A 17,586-nucleotide genomic window follows, 5' to 3' on the forward strand; every position below is an offset into this window, starting at 1 on the left:
GTAAGAATTTAAAAAAAAATTCATGGAAATTCTATGCAACTCTTCTATTTTTATTATCTTTATGGTTCTTACTTTTTTTAAAGAGAGGAGGTACTCTACTGTTTCTATTGAAAGGGAACTATCATCGTACACCTCTTTGGAGATTTTGCAACCTAGACTTATTATGAATAATTGAGGATTTATTTTATTGGAAACATTTTTTAAAGGTCTTATCGATATATTGGAAATAAAAAGATGTTGACACAAAATAAAAAGATGACATCTCATTACCCATCCTGAAGACCAGGGTGGATTTGTGACAGGGCCAGTGCAGAACACAGCCCTATGTTTTGTTTTAATGCTGTTAGGTGGGAAAAATACAGCAGATAAAGTTCTTCCTCATTCTCTGCACATGGCATAGTTCCAGAGTCTTTAAACTCTCTTTTTAAGGATTGTCTTAGCCCTTGCATTTTCTGTTTTCTTCACATTGAATGAATCTTAAGTAAAGCATTACAAGATGAGACACCTTCATGGACAAGCATTTTCCTAAAAAGCAATTCTTTTACCTACAGCCTTTTCTCCTCCAGGCTATTCCCACTTTCCTTTTCTTAAATATCCCATTTCTCAGGTTTTGACCACTAGGTGTCATAAATTTATAAAAATGCCTCCAAAGTATAAAAGTCAGCTTTCTTAAAAGGATCCCCGAGGGTTCTCACTTTCCATCAGCAACTTTAGAATTGTGTGGGCCCACATATTATCCCCATTTATGAGTGATTCAAACTCAGATAGTTCAGAAAAACTTATAAAATCAAGGGAAAACATAATGAAAATCTCTGTGGTGTCTGAATGGTTTGTCAAAGGAGAAAATATGTGTATGTTTGAACTCACTCCCCATATGGCCTCCAAGGTGCCTTCCACCTCACTGCATGTGACTAACAGGCACGTCTTTCTAGGGCTTCACAAAACAAGTGCACACTGAACTACCCTTCAGAAATCTTTGAACTACTTTGTAACAGGGATATGTGAGACATCTGGGCCCACTTATTTGTATTTCAGCTAAATGAGCTAATGCATTAAAAATATTTTCAAATCATGGCTTTTTAAAGCTAGAAGGATTCTTTGAGTGGTCAATAACTTTTTCATTTTATATTGGGAAGATGGTGCCTGAAGTGGTTCACTCATTTTGCAAAGATGGGTTCAACATTGAACATCAATCACATGCCTCTCGACTCCAGGGCCTCCTACAAGTTTTCTCCATACCTACTGTCCTCAGGATCGATTATTGTATTTATCTTGGAGTTTGAAGGAAATAGAAACCAAAGTATTCCTTAGACCGTATTAAACAACATAAGAAAAATCTTAGTTCAGTAAAAGGCTCCTTGGTAGAGATTTAATGTTAAACAAAAGCAACCTATTAGTTATTGGCACAGTGACAAGAAACATATTTTTATGCTCTTGTTATACAACATTTGCAGAGTTCATCTTAGTTCAGATAGGTGAAATAACTCTTCCATTTAGCTTTTCTTAATATTGCAAGTCAACCAGACCCATATACATCTTTTAAGGAATTTTTAAAAAGATGATGATATTCAATGAAAAGGTGGGGTCAATCTATTGGTATTCTAAGTCAAAAAGAATATTACTGTTGTTTTCTCCAAGATATAAAGAGAATTAGCTGAGCAATTTGGATATAAAAGCAGTAAAAACATTGTATTTTCAAAGTAGTTGTACCATCAAATAGTTAATTTTGTTTGTGTAATGTATTCCATTTCTTGGGATGAGAGAGGCTGTCCCCGTATGACCGAAAGGCCTGGAGAGTCCGTGTCCTGGGTGTTAGGACTCAGTTCCTAAGGTGAGAATCCTACATGTCCTTCTGGTAAACATGGCCCTTTTCCTCATTCTGAATGAAATTTCCATGGAAAATTCAGATGCAGCTATTCTATGAGTAGGTATTTTCATTTAATTATACTAAACAATTGCTTTGGCTAAATAGTCTTATACAAATTTTGAAACACTGAATTAAAAATTAATTCTATGGTTACAATGAGAGTACATGGAAACTAGTTAAACTGTTTATTTTCAATGGGTGTTAGAGATGTTCAATGAAAAATTGTCACAAGGTCCAATAAGTAAGGAAAATGGGTTATATGACGAACACCCTTTTTCAGACATTCATAATGCTGCTTAGCATATTGCAAACTGAAAAATCCTGCAAGTAAGAAACTTGATTAACTGTGTTTAAGCCAATATTTTCCAAGGATAGTTGATCAGATACCATTATAAAGCAATAAATAACATCTTGTGAAAAAGAGATTGAGAAATATGGAGTATCAAAATGACAAAAAAATACTTCACTAAATCAACTGCCTCTGTCTTGCAATATGCAAACCTTCTATTAGATTTTTATCTCATATATTGCCAGTGTCTTAACAGAATCCCCTTGCCTCCACAGCCACTTTCCGGTTAAAAGCAATATTCATAGTTGCAACATCCAAGACCCATGCCATGTCAAGTTCACCCACATAATTTCCCAAGTATCAATGTCCTGCCAAGAGGGACTATTCTAACATATTACTTTCGTGAATGTTATAAAACATGTTATTTCATGCTTGTACAAAACAGTTATTTCAGTTGATTTTTCTCTAACCCATTTATTTTCTTTACTTAATGTAAAATCGTTTCATGTCAGAGTCCAAGATTATTTACAAGAAGTCAAGTAAGCCTGGACTAAAATCAGTTATTGTACTTCCTTGGAGTTGATTCTATTGTTGTTACCTGGTGCTGGCAGAAGCTTGCACATTCAAGATAAAATCCTAACTTGTTGTTGTGGCACAAAAAAGTTGAGTGCATTTGTTTCTAAGATATCATGGATGTAGTGGACCCAGAGCACCACTAGTAATAGGGGTTTAGCACAAGAAATCAAGATAGAACAAGGTAACTTGGTCTACTGTCTCACTTTTGTGTTATCAGTTGGCCTGAGATCCTAATACTCTATAACTGGGTTGCTCCATAAGCTTCATGGAGAATTGTAACGACACTTTTGCACTATTTTGGATTTAGACATAACTGAAAGTGATCTGCTCTCCCTGTGAGTGTTTTCTATTTCCACATCCCAAAAGAAAGGATGCAATTAGATTAGCTGTCACCATCCCATGCCAGAAACTCTTACTAGTCAGTTTTATTACAAGATACTGCAAAGATCATTGACTATGCTCAAGTTCAAGTTCAATTTGGAACTTAGTGTCTCCAGAACAGCCCTATCCCTAACTCCATTAATTATGTGTAGAGTGTCAGCATTTTCTTCTACTGATATACATGCCATGAGCCCTTGCAAAAATTTCCATAAGAGTTACTCATTCTTTCTGTCTTCAAAGGTGACATAATGATTATGATCACGGGAACCTAGAGTTTCATAGAATTTGTTCTGGTCCAAGACCTATGATGATCTGGTAACCAGCTGCTACTTCAACTGATTTCCCATGATCTTCTCCTTTCCTCATTAAAATCAAATAAATTGCCACTCTCCAAGCATTCCATGCTTTTGCTTACTGCTATGTTTTCCCCATGAGTTTATCTTCCACTGGAATGCCATTCCCTTCCTTTATTACACAATTAAATTCTTCTCATATTTCCATGTTTGTTTCAAACAGTACCTTTTCTAGGATATATTTTGTGTTCATTCTTAAACTCAAAGAAAATTTTAATTGCTATAAAATAATTAAGGTTAGAGATTATAATAGTGTATTACTTGGGATAGGAGTAGCTGCTGTAACATACAATCCTCAAATTGTATAATTGGTCCAATATGTATGATAGATGTTTATTTTTCATTTACAAAAACTTCCAGAGATCAACAGGCAACTATCTTCCAACTAGTGATTTAGGGTGTTAGGGTCATTTTATCTTGTGGGTTCACCATTCCCAAACTGTGCTCATCTGCATAAAGCTGGCAAAATAAAAAAAAGAGGGTAAAGAAGATGCAACCAATGCTTCTTCACATCACTTCCACTTTTCTGCATTTGTAAGAACAGGTCACATGGCCCAACCAATACATATTGATTTGGGAAGAGTGGTTCCTGGGCTGCAGTTTTCTGGTGACAACTCCTACCGAGGGAGAGAAGGCATACCTTTGGGGATGACAGTTAGTTATCTCTGCCACACTTAATACTCTTATGTTTGCAAATAACATAAACTCCAATGTAAGAGAGCTTAAACAATAAGGCTGTTTTAATAGTCACTGGAAGAGGGTAGTTTTGAGAATGATTAGAATACTAACCCCACTCTAAACTAGCTCTCTTATTTTAGAAAAGTCATTCAATTTACTTTAATGTCAATTTTCTCATGTATAAAATAAGGTAAGTTAAAACAATAAGTAAACATAGAGTGAGCGTGGACCTCCAAAACAAAGCATCTCTGGTTGGATTCCTAGTCAGGGCACATGCCTGTGTTGTTGGCCAGGTCTCCAGTTGGGGGCACGCAAGAGGCAACCACACATTAATGTTTCTCTCCCTGTGTTTCCCCCTCCATTCCCCTCTCTCTAAAAATACATAAATTTTGAAAAAATAAAATAATAAGTAAACAAACAAACAAACAAAACCCAGGATGAAAAATATCCATTACAGGATAGTAGTGAGAGTAACTTTTTCTGAGTAAATTAATTTATTAAGATGGGACTCATCACAGATTGCCTATCAGCTTATTCTTCTCAAAAGCAGTCTTGCTGAGGTGAGCCTAGAAAGAACCTCAGGTGTTAACATTGCAGTAATGGAAATATTGTCATGAGCTCTGTCTTTTGGTTGAGCAAGGAGACACAGTTTTTCTTTAGTGGAGACTTTGATAGCCAAAAAAGAGAATTCATAACTAATCAGAGGAAAAGCCACAGATGAAAATCTTGGAATATTTTCCCCTTAGAAACTCTGAAAACAATGTTAAACCTTGCTTGACTTCCGTGGATTATTTGCAATCAAAGACCAGGCTGACTGCAAATGACTTTGTCTAATATTGAATACATTGCTTTTTGCAATGAATGTTTACCAATGTAAACTTTCATTTCCTTTTTTAAAAGATATTTATTTATTTATTTATTTATTTATTTTAGAGGAAGGGGAAAGGAAAGACAAAGAGAAGGAGAGAAACAGATCTGTTGCCTCTCGCATGCCCCCAACTGGGAAATTGAGCCAAAACCCAGGCTTGTGCCTTGACTGGGAATCAAACTAGCAACCTTTCAGTCTTTAGGCCAGTGCTCAATCCACTGAGCCACACCATCCAGGGCATAAACTTTCATTCCTAACTCTAGATTAAGGATAACATCAATATCCTGTTTCTATAAAGTGCATTTAACTTTTAACTCTTTTCTTTTGAAATACACCGTTTGCTTAAAAATAATAATATATCTAAAATTTATAGAGCACATAGTACATTGCAGGCCCTGGACTAGACGTGCCAATCCTTGTGGCAATGTGTGAGGTTAATAGAACATAGTGCATGACTTACCTAATTCATTTGATTTACTCCCAATTCTATGGACCAGTAATTTGGTCAGAGCCCAGCTGATCAGTTCCTCTGCTGATCTTGCTTGGGGTCATTCAAATGATGGCAGTTTGTGGGTAGGTATGCTGCCTGTTTGTCGGTCTAGGAAGGCTTGTCTCTGCTCCATGTGGTCTCTCCTCCAGCAGAGCAGCCTAGGCTGGTTCTCATGGCCACAGCACTCCCAGAGGGCAAGAACAGAAACTGCATGGCTTCAGAGACCCACTCAGAACTCACACAAAGTCACTTTCATTGACTTCTAGTCACAGCAAGTCACAAGGCTAGGCCAGATTCAGGGAGGGTAGAAATAAATTTTAACTGCTGATGGGAGGAGCTGGTAACAATTAGTGGCCATTTTTTTTTACCTACCACACATTCTTTTACAGATGAACTATAGGTTGTTTATTTTGAAAAATCTTCTAGTAAACTCCCTTTTTTACATTCATCGTCTTCAATGTAGCATGACAAAGGGGTAGGGTAAGGAAATGAAAACTTATAACAATTTCATGCATGCACTGATCAAAATGAAAAAAACAATTCTTATGGCAGAAATCTAAATGCTTGAGTTTTAGAGATGAGTCAAATTTGTTTGGGGTCAGACATTTTCTTCAAATGTTGCTTGCATAATGGATTATCTTATGGGGCAGTGAATTGGCTGGGCCCAGAGCAGCATGGAGGGTGAGGCAATGCTTGGCACTCTGCAGCCTGCCTGCCCCTGAGCCCAGGCTGCCATGGTGTACCCACTCAAAAGCTGGAAACTGTGGGGGTGAGGCTGTGATGGGGCCTACATCTTTGGTACTGTCCCTATCTCCTCTGTGTTTCCAGAGCTGGTAAAGAAATCCTCTCTCTTCAATGTGAGTAGCAGGATGGGAAATAGCCTGTCCAACAAACGTGGTCTGTAGTGTCAGCTGATACTGTAAACTAGAGTCTGACTTGAGCCACATTTGGAAAAATCTCTGTTTCATTATCTTAAAAGCCTTTTTATAACTCTAGTACCAGTAATGAGACCCTGTGGTGTGGCAGGAGAAAATCTCCTGGGGCTGGTCCAGGAACCTGTAAGTGAAAAAGGGGAGTCATGAAAGAAGTAGGGAATAGATCAGAACACCTAAATTTCCATCTTTAATCTTCTACTCTCCAGCTGCACAGCTTGGGACAAGATATGGAACCTGTTTGAACCTCAGTAAAATCCAAATAATGACACCCAACTTGTGGGATTGTTGAGATAGCTAAAAATAGAGTAACATTAGCTCTGAGTCTGGGGCAGATGCTCAACACTGATCATTCGTTATCATTGACACCTGGCATGCATCGAGAAAGTTTTAGTTGCAGCTTGTGGGTAGAAAAATTCAGATACTGGCATTCCTCCTGGATTTAAAGGAGATGTTCAAAGTCATTTAGATTTTTATAATGCCTGCTAGACAAGTAATTTAGAACTTCATTTCTAGACAAGAAGTTTAAAACTGTATTATTTTGGATGAAACATATATGGTAGGGACTGGAAAGCAAAAAACTACATTCCCCCGGCTTGCTGCAAAATTAGGGTCTGAATGTGATTAAGGTTCTGCCTATCCAATGCACAAATGCAAACTTGAATTAGTGGGGAAAAAGTGGGGACAGAGACATAGAGGCAGTGGTGTGTTATGTGTTGGGAACTTAAAAACAAAATCTCTGGCAACCCAGAAAATCTCCCACAAAGGCAGAAAAAAAGTTTTATTACTGAATAAGCATAAATCAGACTGTGATGTGAATTACAGGTACTCTGATAAGAGATTGAAGAGACAGCAAGCAATCTCTCCTGTTGGTAGCACCAAGCAGACACACCCATTCCATACATGTTCCCAAGATAAACAGTAACTACTCCTCAAAGGAAGAGGAGTGAATAGCACCATTTTTCATAGCTTATCCTAAATTCACCTGGCGATTGGGGCAGCCACCTATGTTTGTACATTGCCTTCATCCAAAGGAAGAATACATTTATAATATCAAACTGACAGGAGTTAGGTTTGCAATTTAAAGCTAGTGTCAGCTGAAGTGAGGCTCCTACTCTCTCCCTGAATTGAGAAAACAGTAATTATTAAGAGATAAACAAAGGGCCAAATATTGTATGGATATAAATAATATTTGGACAGTTAATCTTACCTTGTGATTGTATAAAATATTCACTTAGTGTTTTCTAATTGTGCCTGTCTGTGTCCAAATTTCCACTTTACATAAGTGCACATTGCTGGTGTCTGAGAATAGTTTATTGGTGTGGGAACACCTTCCACACACACTGGGATCTCTAGAAAAACCTGTTTACATCTAAACATGAAGTCTGAAGTCCTTTCATAGAAAGTTGTACTGCTTCTCTCATATGCTATTTAACACATTTATTGGTAGATTTTATTTCTCCATTTTATTCTTAATTTTCCAAAACTCATTGAGTATTTTGTCACTGTTAATCATTTTTTGGCCCTGAAATATATCTCTGGTAGGGAGGTGTTATAGGTTTGAAATTTAACAATAATAGCTAACATTTATTTAAAAATTACTATGTGCCAAGAACATAAGATCTTTATATAGATTATGTCATTTAATTTTTGAATTATTCTCGCTTCACACATGAAGAGGCAGAGACTGTGGGCATTTCCATGAAAGTCAAGGTCAGTATCTAGTAATGATGAGGACCTAATTGGGACTTTGGCTGATTCTAACATCCAGGAATCACCATTATATAATTTTGCAAATTAAACAGTTTCAGTAAGCTCTGGATGGTGTGGCTTAGTGGATTGAGTGCTGACCTGCAAACCAAAAGGTCGCTGGTTCAATTCCCAGTCAAGGCACATGCCTAGGTTGCAGGCCAGATATGGGGGGTGGGGGGCGGTGTGCAAGAGGCAACCACACACCGATGTTTCTCTTCCTCTCTCCCTCCCTTTCCCCGCTCTCTAAAAAGAATAGATAAATAAAATCTTTAAAAAACAAACAAGCCAGTTTCAGTAAATTAACATTGTACTAAAATTTGCCTTTCAACTCCTTGCTTACAAATTAGTAACTTTTTTTTATTTATAACTAGCAATTATCTGAAATAGTTGCTGAATAGGAACAGCAACATTACAGTTAAATGTCTGCATATCATCGAGGAAGCTGCCAGTTCGGGAAGAGTCACAGGAGGAGGCAGAGGGTAGAAGCATAGGGACAAGTGGCCACCTATGAAGTTCTTCAGTTCACGCATGACTGCGTAACTACTCTCCCTGCCCCTCTTCTGAGAAACTCTGGTGGCATGGAGAGAATGGTCCTCTAAGCAAGGGGACCACAGGTACAGGCCCAGTGCCTGGAGCTGACAGGCTGACAGCTGGCTCAGAAAGTCAGAGAAGTAAGACTTGGGGGAGAGTCTAAATACTGTGTGGAAAGGACAGGCTTTAGGTACAATCACTTCATTATGAAAAGGGTTATTTTTAATTTGGACTTAGGTTAGTGTTCCTCTAGGTTACTTCATGCAAGACATTCAATGCTGAGAGATGTATATGCATTGGGTTATAATTCTATTGATAAAACAGGGGGGAGACATGACTGGCTCAAATAAACCTTTCTCTTATGTAGCTGGTAATGGATGAAAAATCTTCATCCTTTTCTTTCTGAAGTCTGGGGAGAATGGGGAGAAGCTGGACAGGGGATATTACAGTATTCTTTAGTGAGCTGATGCTTCTGAGAATGCTCCAGGCCTTGGCACAACAAGAAGGCCCAGGGAACCATGAGGAAATTCATCTTGCTATTAGTAACAGTTTGCATTAGGAAATTTTCTCTTTCAAAAAACATTAGCTTCCAAGAGGTTGACTGCTTTCTCAATATCTTTGCAACACCACAAACATTTACCCTCCTATTTAAGGGGAAGGTAGTTTGCTGTTTCTCTCCCTCTCTCCCTGATTGTGTGCAAATAGTATAGCTTTTAGCAGTTTTGATGGGCTTGGGAGCTGTACACACCAGTCCTTTATGATCTTTTAAACTCGTTCCTTTCCTCCTGGAATGTGCTGAGGTGTTTGGGACCCACATGTTAGACAGTAAAGTTGGTGTGTTGCTGACCAGGTCAGATGGTGAATAGAGAATTCTGGCCAGTAGGCACAGACCAGCCAACAGGACACGTGTTAGTCCCATGGCAGCCAAAAGTTGTTTTGTGGGCCAATAAGCAAGACTGAGAAATGGCCTGATCCCAACCCGAGCATGTTCTGACTGCACCCCTGCTGCCTGCCCAGCCAGAAGCTGGGGTGACCTGCCCTCACTGCTGACACTGCACAGCTGCTCACAAAGCTCCCTGTTGCCTCTAGGCACAGAACTCACACGCCTGCAGTAACACAGGGGGGTGAACATGCAATAAAAACTAAGCAAATAACATAAGAGATAATACATATTTTTAAATGCTCATTTCTCTGTATCCTGACTCTATTATTCACTTTCAAGGTATGCAAAATGACAGCATAATTTACTTTTGGTTCTGTGCAATGTATGCTAAAGGAGTCCCTTGCTTCCCTAGGTTTCAGGGGCTACAGGTTATTTAGCTATCAATTCAACTATCAGGAAATATGTCACATAACTTACAGAATGAGTGGGAAGGGAACTGGGGATGAACATTCATTCACCAAAACCTAGGGTTCTTCCTCTACTCTTGGTCCCCTGGTAACCTTATACAAGTCTGAAGTGGGAAGTTTTATCTTAACAACAACCCAAAATATACAGTATGGCCTAACAGTGTCCCTTATGAATTGTCATCTTTACATCTTTAAATCAAAATGCCTTTGTAATCTATGAGGCTAACAAAACAATATTGCGTATTTATGCTGTAATAACTAAAAGCAAGCAGTTTGGGGTTACTGGACAGGAAGTGTTAACTACCTCAAGAATAACATCAATATTCAGTAAGTGCTGTTGAATTTTCCAATAGGTTATTTTATTATCTTTCTATTATGGCTTCATTCCAAAAAAAGGGAAAAGACAAAACTCTAAATGTTTGTCATTATTATCTCTTACGCCTGAACTTTGACAGGGGAATGATTGTTATGAGTGTTTGGAGGTCAGCAAACTTAACCTCAATGTACCTTTACTTTCCCTTAGGAAAATGGTAATTATACCATTATATGCTAACCAACTAGTTCAAGTCGATCTGGAAACCAGTTAGGTAGACATAATCTCAAAAGATTAATATGTAGAAAATGACATTCCTTTTACTCTGGAAAACTAGAGTGCATTGAGCAGCCTAAGACTGATTCTTCTACAGCTCATTTTCCTTCTGCATGGATTTATGTTCAAGTTGAGGAAGCACATTGCTCCACCAAGGATAATGCAAAAAACAATGGGAAAGAGTGTGGTCACAGAGAAATGCATGGCACTGAAGTATGAGTGTGAAAACTCTGCTCACGGGTGGGAAGGCTCTCTTTCTCTCTCTCTTATTTCTTCTGCCCCAAGAAAAGGCTTCTCTCTAAACAGTTTACACGTGGCATCTCAAGACAACTATTTCTAACTCCTCTGTATTCTGAAAAACTGCACTCTGATCTCTTCATTTTCTAAGTAAAACTTCCCAACAATTTGACAGGTTTCTAGACTCACTCCATGGAGGTGTGTTTAATGCTGAGATATCTCCTGTAATGTGTATGTAAACCCTTAGAGAGAAATCTGTCGTGACCACAGCCTTTCTACACATTACTCAACACAGTATACCGTGGGTGTATCAGGGGCTGGGGTGTGATATTGCATTGAGAAATCTGGCCCAGATGCAATATAGATCAGTGAGCTTTCTCAAGAGGTCCCCTATTTCCAGGCTAGATGGTTGTTAAGTGCCTACCTAAAAGACTGAGAACACACAAGGGAAACAAAATTCAGGGAATTTTCAGAGAAGATTTCTTTAGAAACTCCTATAAGACTAGCTATTACATTCATAATGGTTTCGTAAAATGAGCTGAGTACTAGCACTGTATGTTCCAGAAATGCAACTACCTTAGAGAGTCAGATGGCTGGGCATTTGGCAGACATATTTTTTACTTGCTGACAACCATGATAATTTGCTCTTTTCAAATAATTTTATAAATGATGAAATTTCAGTAAAATGGGCACAATTATGGAACATAAGCCAGTTTTCATGAAGTTATCAAAATAAGTAAGAAAATTTTGTTCTAATGAATGAAACAAGTTTAATCTTATCTGTATGTCAGTTAAAAAGTAAAATATGTAAGTTCAAATGACTTAGATAAGTGGCAAACCACAAGCACTCACGCATATACAGCTGTGTGGAATTAAGTCTAGTGTTTCACTTCTTGGCTGGAAAACATCAGGTTTCTTGAAGGAAGTGTGGTAGACCAGATATATGCAGGGTAAGCAGGAAAGTCTTTCCAACAAGGGATTTTCATGAACAAGGGTCTTGCTGCCACTATTACTAAGCAGCAGCTATTTCTGGAGCACTGTTCCTAGCACTTTTATGTATCTGATCTCACCACTCTTCTCAGCTACTCTACGAATTTGGTATCATTACCTCTGTGTTTCAGATGCTTACTTTTGGGGAAATTATATAAATTTTGCAAGGTATCACAAATAGTACATGACTTCAGACAATCCTAGGATATGCTGATTCCAGATCCCAAAGCTCATGCCAATGTACAAAAGAATACATTTCATTACAGGTAGTAGAAAATCAAATTATTTTTTAATTAAAATTTCAACTTGTCAATTTTGGTAATTCTGAAAATTGATTATTTCAAGAATTAATTTTCAGCGAACTGGTTTGCTTTTCTATCCAGGACTCTAGTAAAAATACAAACAAGACCATTGAGAATAATGGCACCATTTACTGTAAATAGACAATGAGCCAGCCCTGGGCTAGATCTGCTACAGTAATTGTCTCCATTTAATCCAAATGATAACTGTTCTAATCAGGTGTTACTATTCTCATTTTACAAAAGGGAGATTTGAGGTTAATAATAGAAATTTCGTAAGAAAGAATGAAGACAGCTTGCCTCAAAAACCAGGTGGCCAGGTATATAGTTCCCAAGCTGTGGAATGCAAATGGAAATTACCCATCTCTGACCTAGATCTATATAGACTGGGATGAGAAATGAGGTCGCTCAGACTTCACTGACTCAATAGAAAGGGCTCAGTGTCACCATAGATTGCAGCATCTGGAGCAAACAGCAGGTGGACTGTGAAGATTACCAGGTGGTGGCTCAGGGGGAGTGGTGGCAGGGAAGGTGGCACAGGTGATGGATCAGATCCAGACATTCCACTTCTAGGGGTGAGACATTGCCATCTCCTGGCAGTGGAGGCAGCTCTACATTCTGTGTAGACACCTGCCAGCTGGTCCCCGGTCCTCAGCTCAAGTCTGCACTTTCTCTTTGTAAAGCCAGCAGGTCTGTTTGATGCAAGGCAATGCACTATGGCTCCCAAAGGCAGCCTAGTGCTTTCTGGACTAATGCCACTTGCCCTGTAGAACAAAGAGGAAAGGGAGAAGGTCTCTTGTCTTATAACCTCAAAGCATAGACCTGAAAGGCATGTGCTCGTCTGTTCCAGGAGCCCAGCTATAAGGGAACAAGAGGGGTGCACAGGGCATGGTTTGGCTGTTGTCCAGCAAGCTATCATTTGGGTAGATGTTCAGGAATGCCATGTCCCCAGGCTGACATGTTGTATGAGCCTTAGTTCTTTATTACTCATTAGACAAATACCTTTCTTCCACCCTTTCTTGTCACTTTCTGTAACTGTCACTGACCAGCTTGGAGGGATTACCCTGAATTTTTCTACTCCAGTGACAGATCAGGGTATAACCAGTGATTGTTACATGCCCTGCCACAATTGTCACACGTTTCCACTGTGGCTCCAGTAAGAGCAGGGCTCGAGAAGAAAGGGGAAGGGACTGGGGAATATTTCCTTTTATGATCTACTTGGTTTGACATGATGCCATATCTATTAGATTGTTTTGTTCCAATCACTCATTGCAGACCTTCTCAGATCAAATGTCTCTAGTTAGTGACATAGGAAGTATATATATAATTTTTTAAATTTACAATTCAGTGGTTTTTAATACATTCACAAAGTGGCACAACCATTACCACTTTCTAACAGGAGAACATTATCATAACCCTCAAAAGAAATTTGTTCCTATTAGATCCCATTCTTCTTTTTCCTCAAGCCCCTGGCAACTGCTCATCTACTCTCTGTCTCTGTCTCTATAGATTTGCCTATTTTGGACACTTCATAAAAATAGAATCACAATATGTGGCCTTTTGTGTCTGGATCTCTCACTTAGCATGGTGTTTTCTATGTTCATCTGTGTTGTAGCATGTGTCAGGACTTTGTTCCTTTGTATGGCTGAATAATATTCCACTGTATTAATACACCACATCGGTTTATTCCTTCACCAGCTGGTGGAAATTTTAGTTGTTCCACATTTTGGCTATTATGAGTAGTGTTGCTATAAACATTCATATACAGGTTTCTGTGGACATGTTTTCATTTCTCTGGGGTAATACCTAGGAGTAGAATTTCTGGATCATATGTAACCCTCTAGTTAACTTCCTGAAAAACTGCTAAATCATTTTCCCCAGTAGCTTCACCATTTTACATTCCACTAGCAATGACACGGAGTGAAGCAAGACAAAAATTAGTGCCAAGTAAAGCAAGTAAGTTATTGAAATGAGAAATGTACAGTGTCATCAGTGTGTGAGATAAAAGCAGAAAAATACTGCAGGTAGTGACTATAAGGTAAAAAATAGGATTGTGTGGCTTAAAGGAGAAATAAGAAAATATCTAAATTCATTGTGCACCAGTGACCAAATGTGATTTATACCAATAACACTAAGCTAGGAGGCTCCCTTCCACATGCAAGAGCAAGAAACTAAGAGAAGAACGGATATCCTGAAATATACCAGAAAGCTTCCTTTTTCTGTCAACCTGAGAAGTAACAATAGGGGCTTGTAAGGAAGAGGGCTTTTAAATGTTTGTGGATTATTTTTGCTTTTGCAAAAATATTTTAGGTGAACAAAGGAAATCAATATAAATGATAGAGATCTCTGATACATTCAGGAAACAGAAAACAATGTCCAACAGTAAGAGCTGGACAGATCCATGCTGATTAAGAAGCGGTGGAAAATTCCATCACTGCCTAAGTATTGACACCCTCTGAGACTGCACATGGCAGAATCTCCACTGCTCACATTCAGTCAGTGGATGCTGAGTTGGAATGATTGACTCAATCAAATACTAGTCAGCTTTTACACCTATATCCCAGAGCAGCTTCTCTCACAGGTGTTTTATGCATATACAGGATCACTTGGGAAAGAGATGTTTTCTGAGGTTAGTATGGAGAAGGCTTGATTAAAATTACTCATAGGTATTTTGATAGTTCTGGGGCATTTGTCTTAGCTATTAGGGAGGTTCTGCTTTAAGTCCCCAGAACGTTATGGAAATTAATACAGTAAGTCAGGCCTGTGATCATCCAGAACAGAATTACATCCCTTAACCAAGGTTCTCTTGCCCAATGACTGGTGCCAGTAGAATGAGGCTGAGTTTGGTAAGGCAGAGCAGAAACTTTATTCTTTGATCAAGGAATGAAGAAAGGTGAGCTTGCATTCTGACTTCATAGGCTGAAGTGATAGTGATTAAGTTCTTTCAGGTGCCTAGTCATTCTTGTGTTGCACTCAGCCCCTTTGCTCATGATGTCCCATCTCCACCTTGGTATTTGCATTCAGCCCACCACAGTTTCAGTAGAGAACCCTTTTCAGCTCCTGTAGGCAAGCATAGCTTGTGACAGTAAGTACTGAGAAATGTTAGAATCTTTTAGATGATAGCCTGGTGCATTAAGACCATGGGGCTGACAACTGAGCTTCTGGCCTCAACCCCACAGATAGGAACATACTAGAACTCTTCCTAGTTACTGCCAGCCATTTTTGGACCTGTCTTTATATAAACCTTTACATAAACCCTTACACAAACCATGGCTTTATGTAAACCTTTTACAAAATCGCATCATATTTTGGCTTTCCCCCATGTTTTTGGAGACTGGGTTTCATGGCATGTTACAGAGTCCAGGGGTGCGCAATGCAGTGTTGATGTGCACCTCTGACCCGTGGTGTGTGTTCAGAGACCCTGCTGTCCTGAATCAGCAGGCCACCTTCTCTTGTGTTACCCTCCTCCTGAAGTGCAGCCCTCATGTCTGTGTCCAGGCAGTGGAGGGAGGGAGAGAGTGAGGGTGGAAACTGGTGCCAGAGTTTCTTCATTAACAGCAGGGACAAGCTGCCCGAGAAAACTTCCACTTGCATCTCATTGGCCAAAACATAATTATAGTCATATGACCACAAACAACAAGGAAGGCTCGAAATGCAATTTTAATTTCTAAAGCCATTTGTCCAGCAAAAAACACAGAGGTTTCCAGTTTGGTAATTTATTTCAATTACCGTGAAATAAAGGAAGAACAAATACTGGGGACAAACTTCAGTATTTGCAACATTTGGGGAGTACAGTGTTAGTCTGTGAAATGCCATTCTTTTTTCCAGTTTTCCTACATTTGCCTCTTTTGAGCTTCAGCATTGCCTTACATTTTTAATGTAACTGTCTTAATATCTTTTCAGAGTAATTTAATGATCTGGAGAGCTCTGGCTGAGGAAATGGGAATAGATAGGGCTGCACTTAGTGGAGTCAACTTAGCATATGTTCTCCAGTTTCTGGGTAGCCCTTTGCTCCTGGGTGCCCTGCCCTTGGGTCTTTGCTCTACTGGGAGCTCTCCATTCTCCTGCAAGGTCCTGTTCAGGTCTCACCTATCTCACAAGGTCTTCAAAGTGTCCTCAGCCTGAAATTACCATGTTCTCCATTTTCATTGTCTCTGGCCTTTCATTACTATTTTTACTATCATGGACTTCTTTGCATTCACCTCACACACTTGTCTCTGCTGCTGAACTATAAAGTCTGAAAGGGAAGGAATTGAGAAACCTGGGCTGTAGACTCAGCTGGTAGTTACTGTGGGGCTCAGAGAGAGAGAGACAGTAGTCCTTCCAGGGTCCCGTTTCTCACCTGTTACAATAGTTTTGAAAAGAAATTAGCCAAGGTCTTTGAGACTCACGAAGAAAGTATAACTCATGTTACCTCTATGTTCTGAAAGTTAGAAACACATGTTCTCTCTCCCTTACATAAATTAAAATTAATATTACAAGTAAGTTGTTTATTGTCTCCCAAGAAACACAAGCCTAGTTGAAAAGTAAAAAATGTGTTTATTGAAGTATATGAGTTAAACACTGAGAATCATAAATCTGAGTGATTAATATTAAATTCCATGGACTGTTTAATTATTATACTAAGACCCTCCATTCTAGCAAATAACTTGCAAGGTGTATTTCATGAACATTTATTGTGGTCTTTCAAATTAAATAGAATCTTTTACATGTTCTTAAAGCATTGTTTATGGCATGAGCTATGTCATAACATACGTTATGATATGTTAGTAAGATTGGAAAGAGCTTGAGACTTTATTTGAACAGTTAAAATATTCAGTACATAGTCACCAGATGTTCACCTAGAAAAGAATTTCATTTAAATCCAGTCAAAGTAAGCTTTAATATTCAAAAGAGGATAGAATTATTTGTTGTTTGAATAAATCTGTTATTCAGAGTGTTGTGGCAAGAATTAAATAAAGCCCAGGAGCTTAATACTTTAATGGAAATTTTTCTTTCAAAAACTGGAAATAAAAATAGAAATAAGTTAACCTTTTAGGTTGTGGAAATGAGCTTATAAAATTCTCAGACCACAAATGTTAAGGTTCAGTCACATAAAAAGAAGAAATAAAAAGATTCATAAGAAGTTTTTGTTTTATTTTTATTTGGTTTAGTTCTATGCAAATAACTTTGAAAAACCTGCATAAAATAAAGAATATTGCTTTGAAGAATGTAACTTACCAAAACTCAACCAAAAGGTAAAAAAAAAATCTACATATATAGAGTTCCAAAGAAGAAATGGAAAAAGTAGTCATAAAGTTGCTTTTGTTCCTTTAAAGCTTTTCCCAGAGGAATTCTATAAAACCCTTAGAAAACTTGTAATTCCAATGTTATTTAAATTGTTTCAGATCATAAAAAAAGGAAA

This window comes from Phyllostomus discolor, chromosome 7, assembly GCF_004126475.2.
Source record: "Phyllostomus discolor isolate MPI-MPIP mPhyDis1 chromosome 7, mPhyDis1.pri.v3, whole genome shotgun sequence".
NCBI lineage: Eukaryota > Metazoa > Chordata > Mammalia > Chiroptera > Phyllostomidae > Phyllostomus > Phyllostomus discolor.